Here is a 9,039-nt window from a genome sequence, read left to right on the forward strand (position 1 = left end):
CCCTTCAGAGATCCCTATAGACTAGAGGCAATCATCTTAGAAGAGAGGGGGAAGTTCAAACTTAACTGCTTGCAGGAGATTGAGAGACAAACTGATTTACATTAGAACCACACAAAAATTCTGAATTTGGAAGCACTAAGAACCCCTGAAGATGAGGGGAAGGGTGTGGCTAAAACAGATTTGGTTGAAGTTCACGGTTTTTTGTTTGTTTGGTTTTGTTTTTGAAGTTCATGTTAAAAGCAACTGAATTCCTTCCCAACTCTGAATCACAGAGGTCAAAATAAGGTATTCTAAACTCAGAAATACCTGGTATAACTAAGACCAAGTTAAATGTAATGAAAATTGGCAGGAAAAGTGAAAAATCTATATTTCAAATAGTGAGAACTCTCCCCCAACAAACCAACCCTTTCTCTCCTCCATTCATCATACAATTGGGTATACCTTCAGGTAAAAAGTTAGAGGTTTCCTCTCTGGAGAAACTAACCAGAAGAGACAAGTCCAGAGATACTGACAAAACAGTAGGAAATGTCCAGATACCTGTCCCACCCCCTCATTGTACAGTCTACCAGTCAACAAGCTTCCATACATGGTTACACACACCTTTTAAGTGCCTTGCTCTTTTTTCTTCCTGAGAGAGAGAGAAAGAGCACCAGCACACACAAGTGTGTGAGTGGGGGAGGGGCAGAGGGAGAAGGAGAGAGTCTTAAGCAGGCTCCATGCACAGTGCAGAGCTTGACACAGGGCTTGATCCCACAATGCTGGGATCATGATCTGAACTGGAATCAAGAGTCAGAGGCTCAACAGGCTGAGCCATCCAGGTGCCCCTAAATGCCTCACTCTTAAGTGTAAATGGATAGGTAAAGATAGCCAAATATTTCAGAAAATCCTTTCACATAAAGCAGAGACCAAAAAACAACAACAACAAAAACCTAACTGAAGAAAAATAATTCAGAGGAAACAGAGACAAGAAGCAGAAGATAATTTTTAGAAGAAAGCCTAAGTTAACATTATAAAAGATAATGTATTTGTGAAAATAAAATAGTGCTATAAAAAGAACATTCATGGAAGAAAGAGCTTATGAAAATTAAAAATATGAATGCAGAAATTAATAATTCAATAGTTAAAGTTAAGGAAATCTCCCTGAAAGAATAAGAAGCAAAAAGATGGAGGTGCCTGGCTGGCTTAGTAGAGCATACAACTCTTGATCTTGGGGTCATGAGTTTGAGCCCCACATTAGGTGCAGAAATTATATACATAAATAAATAAATAAATAAACAAATAAACACACAAACGAGCAAGCAAGCAAAAAGATGGAAAACAGAACTAAAAAGTTGGGATTAGAGAACATTCCAGAAGTTTCAACATACAATTAACTGGAATTTCAGAAAAAGGGAACATATAAAAAAAATTATCAAAGAAAAAATGAGAAAACATCCCACAGTTGAAGGAAATACATTTTTAAGCAAATGAGCTCACTGAGTGCTCTTCCAAGAAATAAAAAAGACCTAAACCAAGATATATTATCATGAAATTATAGAACATCTAAGGTAAAGGAAATATACTAAAAACCTTCCAGCGAGAAGTCAGTCTAACTTCAGAACTGGAGAACTGAGAGTTCCAAGAGGAATATTTCTTTAAAAAAAAAAGTTTATAGGGTACCTGGGTGGCTCAGTCGGTTAATCATCCAACTCTTGGTTTCGGCTCAGGTCATGATCTTGTGGTTCATGGGTTTGAACCTCACGTCAGGCTCTGCCCTGACAGCTCAGAGCCTGGATCCTACTTCCGATTCTCTGTCTCCCGCTCTGTCTGCCCCTCCCCCACTCATGCTCTGTAAAAAATAAACAAACGTTAAAATTTTTCCAAAAACAAAAATAAAGCAACTAGAAAACTAAAGCAAAAGGTGGGGAGGCTATTATCAATTCAAGGGAAGTTAAAAGTTGTACAAGAAAGAAAATATACACTGCTTGGCTCAGCTGTGAATAAATATTGATGATAATCTAAATGCTGCTTTAGCTAAAATTATGATTCAGTAACTAATCACCAAGGAAATGCAAATTGAAACCACAATGAGATATCACCTCATACCTATTAGAATGGCTAGAATCAAAAAGACAAGAAATAACAAGTGTTGGGGAGGATGTGGAGGAAAAGGAACCCTCATGCACTGTGGGTGGGAATGCAAATTGGTGCAGACACTGTGGAAAACAGTGTGGAGGTTTCTCAAAAAATAAAAACACGAATTACCATATTATCTAGTAATGCCACTACTGGGTGTCTACCCCCCCACACACACACACCCAAAAAACAAAAACACTAATTCAAAAAGATACACGCACCTGTGTGTTTACTGCGGCATTATTTACAACAGCCAAGATATGGAAGAACTGAAGTGTCCATCCATGGATAAAGAAGATGTCATAGATGTGGCATACAACACAATGGAATGATACTCATCCATAAAAAAGAATAAGATTTTGCCGTCTACAGCAACATGGGTGGACCTGGAAGGTACAGTGCTGAATGAAATGTCAGAGAAGGATAAACACCATTTGATTTCATTCATATGAGGAATTTAAGAAAACAAATGAACATGGGGCGCCTGGTTGACTCAGTCGGTTGAACGTCCGATTCTGCTCAGGTCATGATCTCACAGTTCGCTAGTTCAAGTCCCACATCGTGCTCTGTGCTGACAGCTTGCAGCCTGGAGCCTGCTTCAGATTCTGTGTCTCCCTCTCTCTCTGCTCCTCCCCTGCTCACACTCTCTCTCTCAAAAATAAATAAAGATTAAAAAAATTAAAAAAAAAAAGAAAATGAAAACAAATGAACAAACAAGGAAGAAAAGAGACCAAAAAACAGAACTTTTTTTTTTTGGTTCCCAAATTTTATTATGAACTCATATAAAATATTCCAGGTAAATGAGTTTTAACCCTCTTCTCCCTCTTCTTTCTGGTCTTAATCTGGAAGTAATGATTTGTAACTCTGCTGTTAGTAACTGTGCACAACCCATCACGTAGATTAATCTTCTTTTTTGGTTTGATATTTCAAATACCTTTTGGGAAAAGGCACCTCAAATATCATAATCTTGGGGCGCCTGGGTGGCTCAGCCGGTTGAGCATCCTACTTCAGCTCAGGTCATGATCTCACAGTGTGTGAGTTCGAGCCCTGCGTCGGGCTCTGTGCCAGACAGCTCGGAGCCCGGAGCCCGGAGCCTGGAGCCCGGAGCCCGGAGCCTGGAGCCTGGAGCCTGGAGCCTGGAGCCTGGAGCCGGCTTGGCATTCTGTGTCTCCCTCTCTCTCTGCCCCTCCCCCACTCATGCTTCCTCTGTCTCTCTCTCTCTCTCTCTCTGTCAAAAATAAATAAACATTAAAAAATTTTTTTAATAAAAAAAATTATCGTGGGGCGCCTGGGTGGCGCAGTCGGTTAAGCGTCCGACTTCAGCCAGGTCACGATCTCGCGGTCCGTGAGTTCGAGCCCCGCGTCGGGCTCTGGGCTGATGGCTCGGAGCCTGGAGCCTGTTTCCGATTCTGTGTCTCCCTCTCTCTCTGCCCCTCCCCCGTTCATGCTCTGTCTCTCTCTGTCCCAAAAATAAATAAATGTTGAAAAAAAATTAAAAAAAAATTATCGTAATCTTGCTCTTGCTCCCTTCAATGGTTATAACCCCCACCCGAGATTCACAGCTTTTCCTCTCCTCACACTCCTCCTCTTTTCCTTCTCCTTATACTTTAATTCATTTTTAAAACATTTTTTTAATGTTTATTTTTGAGAGAGAGAGAGAAAGTGTGAGCAGGGGAGAGGCAAGAGAGAAGGAGACACAGAATCTGAAACAGGCTCCAGGCTCTGAGCTGTCAGCACAGAGCCCAATGCGGGGCTTGAACTCACGAGCCATGAGATCATGACCTGAGCTGAAGTTGGAGTTTAACAGACTGAGTCACCCAGGCATCCCCACTTTGATTCTCTCTTAAAGAAACTTCTCACAATTGGCAGCATCCACGATTCCATCTTCTACAGGGTAGTTGCCATCAAGGGTAAACTTCAGAACTTGCTTTTTTTTTTTTTTTTTTTTTTTTTTTTTTTTTTTTGTCCCCCTTCACTGGAAGCTTTTCCACAGGCACCGAGGCGGCAGGAGGCAGAAAGGGAGGTAGGCCTACTATGCAGAGGCAAAAAGCCCACCAAAAAACCAGAGTTTTAAATACAGAGGACAAACGGGTGGTTTCCAGAGGGGAGGTGGGTGGAGGGATGAGTGAAATAGGTGAGGGAATGAGAAGCACACTTACCTTGACAAGCGCTGAGTAATGTGGAAAATTGTTCAATCACTATATTGTACACCTGCAACTAGTGTGTGATGCTGTATGTTATTTATACATCAATAAAGAGTATGAGATAATAACTATCGGGAGGAAAGGGTAGAAATATGTGTTGGGGAGGGATACTGTGTCAAAGAGGTAAATCCTCCCCTTTTGTAGTTGCAAGTTAATAGATAATAATATCTGTAACTGAAAAATCAAGAAATAGCAGTATAAAACATGTTTTTGAAAATTTGGTGTTTTACCCTCAAAGAAACCACTAAAAAGTTGCAGTGATCGTCTTAGGAAATACAAGTTGCGGGGGGGAGAATAAGTGTTATATTATGACTTTTATCACTCTATTTGACTTTTTAAACTATGTACCTGTACCACTTTGATACAATTAAAAAATTAAATTTAAAAATAATATGAAGTAAAAAATAATAATATGAAGTAGGGGCGTCTGGGTGACTCAGTCAGTTAATTCTTGAGTCAGTGACTCTTGATTTCCGTTCAGGTGGTGATCTCATAGTTTGTGACTTCCGAGCCCCACGTGAGACTCTGCACTGACAGTGCAGAGTCTGCTTGAGATCCTCTCCTTCTCTCTCTGCCCCTCCACTGCTCTCTCTCTCATTCTCTGTCTCTGTCTCGAAATAGATAAATGTTTAAAAAATAATGTGAAGTAGCTAACAACTGACTTGGGGACCTCCTACAAAGATAATAAAATGTATTCAGTGTTTTAGCTATCTTTAAGCCAACGTATGCTTTTCTTATTCTGTGGTAAAAGATTAGAATGTAGGTATATTTTGTTACAGAGAAGTTTAGCATGCCAAATCCAAACTTACAGTTACAAGATAGAGAACTTACTTATTCAATGCCCAATGCCTGTTGACAGGATTTTGGTATACTCTTCTGCCTCATGTTTTAATAAGTGTGTCCCCCTACTTATTTCTTAATACAGTTTAGATTTTTGCCAAGGCTGTGTTTGTGTTTCCATTTAACTAGTTCAATCACATCAATAGCTTCCACAAAATGCCAAAAGCAAAGTCTTAGTAACCCAAAAGTTTAATGCAATCCTACTGAAATATATTGAAATTTGATAGAAGCTCGGCGACTGGTACAACGTGGTCCATTTAATTCAGGTTTTCTCCTGCTTGGCTATTTGAGCTGTTTTGAAAGTAGTATTTTGCATTAGTATAAATTATTTTGGTGCCATGATTTCTAACAAAATGATGGGTTTACTTTCAATATGTGTCTTTTTTTGTTGTTGTTTTGCTTTTTTTATTCCTTTTTTGTTTCTTATTCATTGTTTTGGTGCGTCTTTGAAGAGCTTGCTACTAATGTAGACTTTACTAGCCTTTAAACCAAAATTTGCTCCAATTGAACATATTTCTCACTTTATACTGAAAATCCACGAAAAGATGGGATTCATTGTACAAAAATTTAACCATGATACAAGTTAATTTTATCTGTGTAATAGCTAAAAGGTCCTGAAGGAGAGAAAAATACTGCAACTCATGTATATACCATTGCAGGAGTATGACCTTTATGGAGGGCAATATTACAATAAATATAGCAAAAAAACTAAAAAGGTACACAAAACCCAGGGCGCCTGGTGGCTCAGTCAGTTGAGTGTCCGACTTTGGCTCAGGTCATGATCTCACGGTTTGTGGGTTCCAGCCCTGCGTGGGGCTCTGTGCTGACAGCTCAAAGCCTGGAGCCTGCTTCAGATTCTGTCTCCCTCTCTGCCCCTCCCCTACTGGCACTCTGTCTCTCTCTCTCTCTCTGTCTCTCTCTCTCTCTCAAAGGTAAACATTAAAACATTTAAAAAAAATTTTTTTAAGGTACACACCTCAAATTAAAATGAAATATCACAGGGCGTGTGGGTGGCTGTCTGTTAGCCATCCGACTCTTGATTTCAGCTCAGGTCATGATCTCACAGTTCATGAGTTCGAGACCCACATTAGGCTCAGCGCTGACAAGCATAGAACCTGCTTGGAATTCTCTCTCTCCTCTCTCTCTCTGCCCCTCCCCGCTCTCTCTCTGTCTCCTCTCTATTTCTCGCTCAAATAAATAAATAAACTTACAAAAATTATATACATATACATAAATATATATAATTTATATATACATATAAAACGAGCAAGTGAAGTTTTCACACATTGCTGGTAGGAATGAAAAACAGAATAAGCACCAAGACAGACAGTTTGGCCTTTTCTCACGAAGTTGAACATACACTTACCATTCAACCAAGCACTGGGTGTTCATTCCCACTACTACTCCCACTGAAGAATAAGAAAAAATATGTTCATTCAAAAACCTGTACTCAAATGTTTATAGTGGTTTGATTTGTGGCTGTGAAAAACTAGAAACAGACTACATGGTCTTCAACAGGTAAGTGGGTAAACAAAGTAGAAAAACTCAGCAATAAAATGCAACAAATTTCTGATATGCAACAACATGAGTGAATGCTAAGTGAAAGAAGCCAGACTCCAAAGGCTACATACTGTATAATTTAATACATAAGACATTCTGGAGGGAAAGGCAAAATTACAGGATCAGAAAACAGATCAGTAGTTACCAAAGGATGAGTGTGGGAGGAGAAGCTGACTACAAAGGACACAAGAGAATTATGGTGAGGTGGGGGTGATAAACTTCTGTATCTTGACTAAATGACGGTTACATGGCTGTATGAATTGGTCAAAACACATAGAACTCTACACTAACAAGAATTAGGTATGTGAGTTATAGCTCCATAAACCTAACTTTCAGTAAAGGGTTGAATTTGAACTTTTTCAAAATAAAAAGTTTAAAAAAAAAGCATCGGCCATCTTGCAATTCTAGGAAACAATTGGACAATGTGTAAATGCGTATGAACGAGGATATTCTCATTGAAGTACTGTTACAGATAAAAACTGGGGGGGGGGGGAACCTAACAGTCCAAAGGCAGAGGGTTGGTTAAATATATTAGGTTATTTCTTTTTTTTTTTATATTAGGTTATTTCTATACAATACTATTTCTATACAGTTCTATACAGACAATACTATGCTGTTTAAATTGATGACGGGGGGGTGGGGGTGGGAGGGAGGGGAGGGTGGGTGATGGGCATTAAGGAGGGGCACCTTTTGGGATGAGCACTGGGTGTTGTATGGAAACCAATTTGACAATAAATTTCATATATTGAAAAAAAATAAATTGATGACAGGGAAGGGGAGAGGGAGCTTCTAGTGAACTTCTTTATCTGACTGGGTTCCTTGGGAAGTATAAACATTTCACTATCAGAATATCCAACTATATCTGGTGCTTCGAGTATCTCTAGAAACAAATGTGAGGTCACTATATTCTGCTTAGTTAGAATATTGATAAATATAAGATTAGTAGGGGAGAAGTGAATCTAAATTGTAATTAGAGAATTTTCTGATAGTCACAATACTTTGAGGCTCTAGTGAATATGAATATATGCTGGGTTTTATATGTGTTCAATAATTTAAAATGTAGGAGTTTTTTTTATTTAAAAAATTTTTTTTACATTTTTATTTATTTTTGAGACAAAGAGAGACAGAGCATGCGCATGGGAGGGGCAGAGAGAGAGGGAGACACAGAATCTGAAGCAGGCTCCAGGCTTTGAGCTGTGAGCACAGAGCCCAATGCGGGACTCAAACTCACAAACTGTGAGATCATGACCTGAGCCAAAGTTGGACATTCAACCGACTGAGCCACCCAGGTACGCCTAAAATGTAGGAGTTCTTATTTGGTCTCATTCTTTTTGTAACTCAAGAAAGAAACAAGCCATCTAGTAAAGCAGCAAATGCCTCAGAAAAAGAAGGAAGGAAGGAAGGAAGGAAGGAAGGAAGGAAGGAAGGAAGGAAGGAAGGAAGGAAGGAGGTAAATAGTGTCTGACTCTTAATTTTAGCTCAGGTCATAATCTCGTGTTTAGTGAGTTTGATCCCCATATCCAGCTCTGTGCTGACATCTCGGAGCCTGCTTGAGATTTTGTCTTCCTCTCTCTCTGCTCCTCTTTCGATTGCTCTCTCTCTCAAACAAAAGAAAAAAATTTTTTTTTAATTTGTAAGATATTAGAATGTTAACACGATTTTCTCTAATTGAAGAAATTTTTAAGTGATGTTATTTTTTGAATCCTCTCTTTTCCCTAAACCCATCAGATATTACTTGTACAATTAAAAAATAATAATTAAGAGGAAAAGTGACAAGCCATTGCTACGATCTGATTTTCTCTACGTTCTAGAGGCAACTCCAAGTATTTCCTTTTTATTTTTTAAAAAAGAGCAAAAAAGTCAATTTTTCCCAATGTGCATGGATTTATAAACAACCTGTGAGAGTGCTACTTAATTAAAATATATGTAATACCTGATATAACAAGTATGTTGGATAGAACAATAGAAAGAATGCAGGATCTATGAGCTCAAAAATAGCTGCATTTCACGTTTGCAAATGCTGCCTTAGAAATGACTTGCAGCTTTGAGGGGCACCTGGGTCGCTCAGTCGGTTGGGCTTCTGACTTCAGCTCAGGTCATGATCTTGCGGTTTGTGAGTTCGAACCCCGCTGTCAACTCAGAGCCTGGAGCCTGCTTCAGATTCTGTGTCTCCCTCTCTCTCTGCCCCTCCCCTGCTCATGCTCTGTCTCTCTCTGTCTCAAAAATAAATAAAAACATTAAAAAAGAGAGATTGTGAGGTTCTTGAGGACAGAGATTACCTCCTGTTCATTTTTTTGAGAGAGAGTGCAAGTGAGCATGA

Source organism: Felis catus, chromosome C1 (genome assembly GCF_018350175.1).
Source record: "Felis catus isolate Fca126 chromosome C1, F.catus_Fca126_mat1.0, whole genome shotgun sequence".
In the NCBI taxonomy this organism is placed as follows: domain Eukaryota; kingdom Metazoa; phylum Chordata; class Mammalia; order Carnivora; family Felidae; genus Felis; species Felis catus.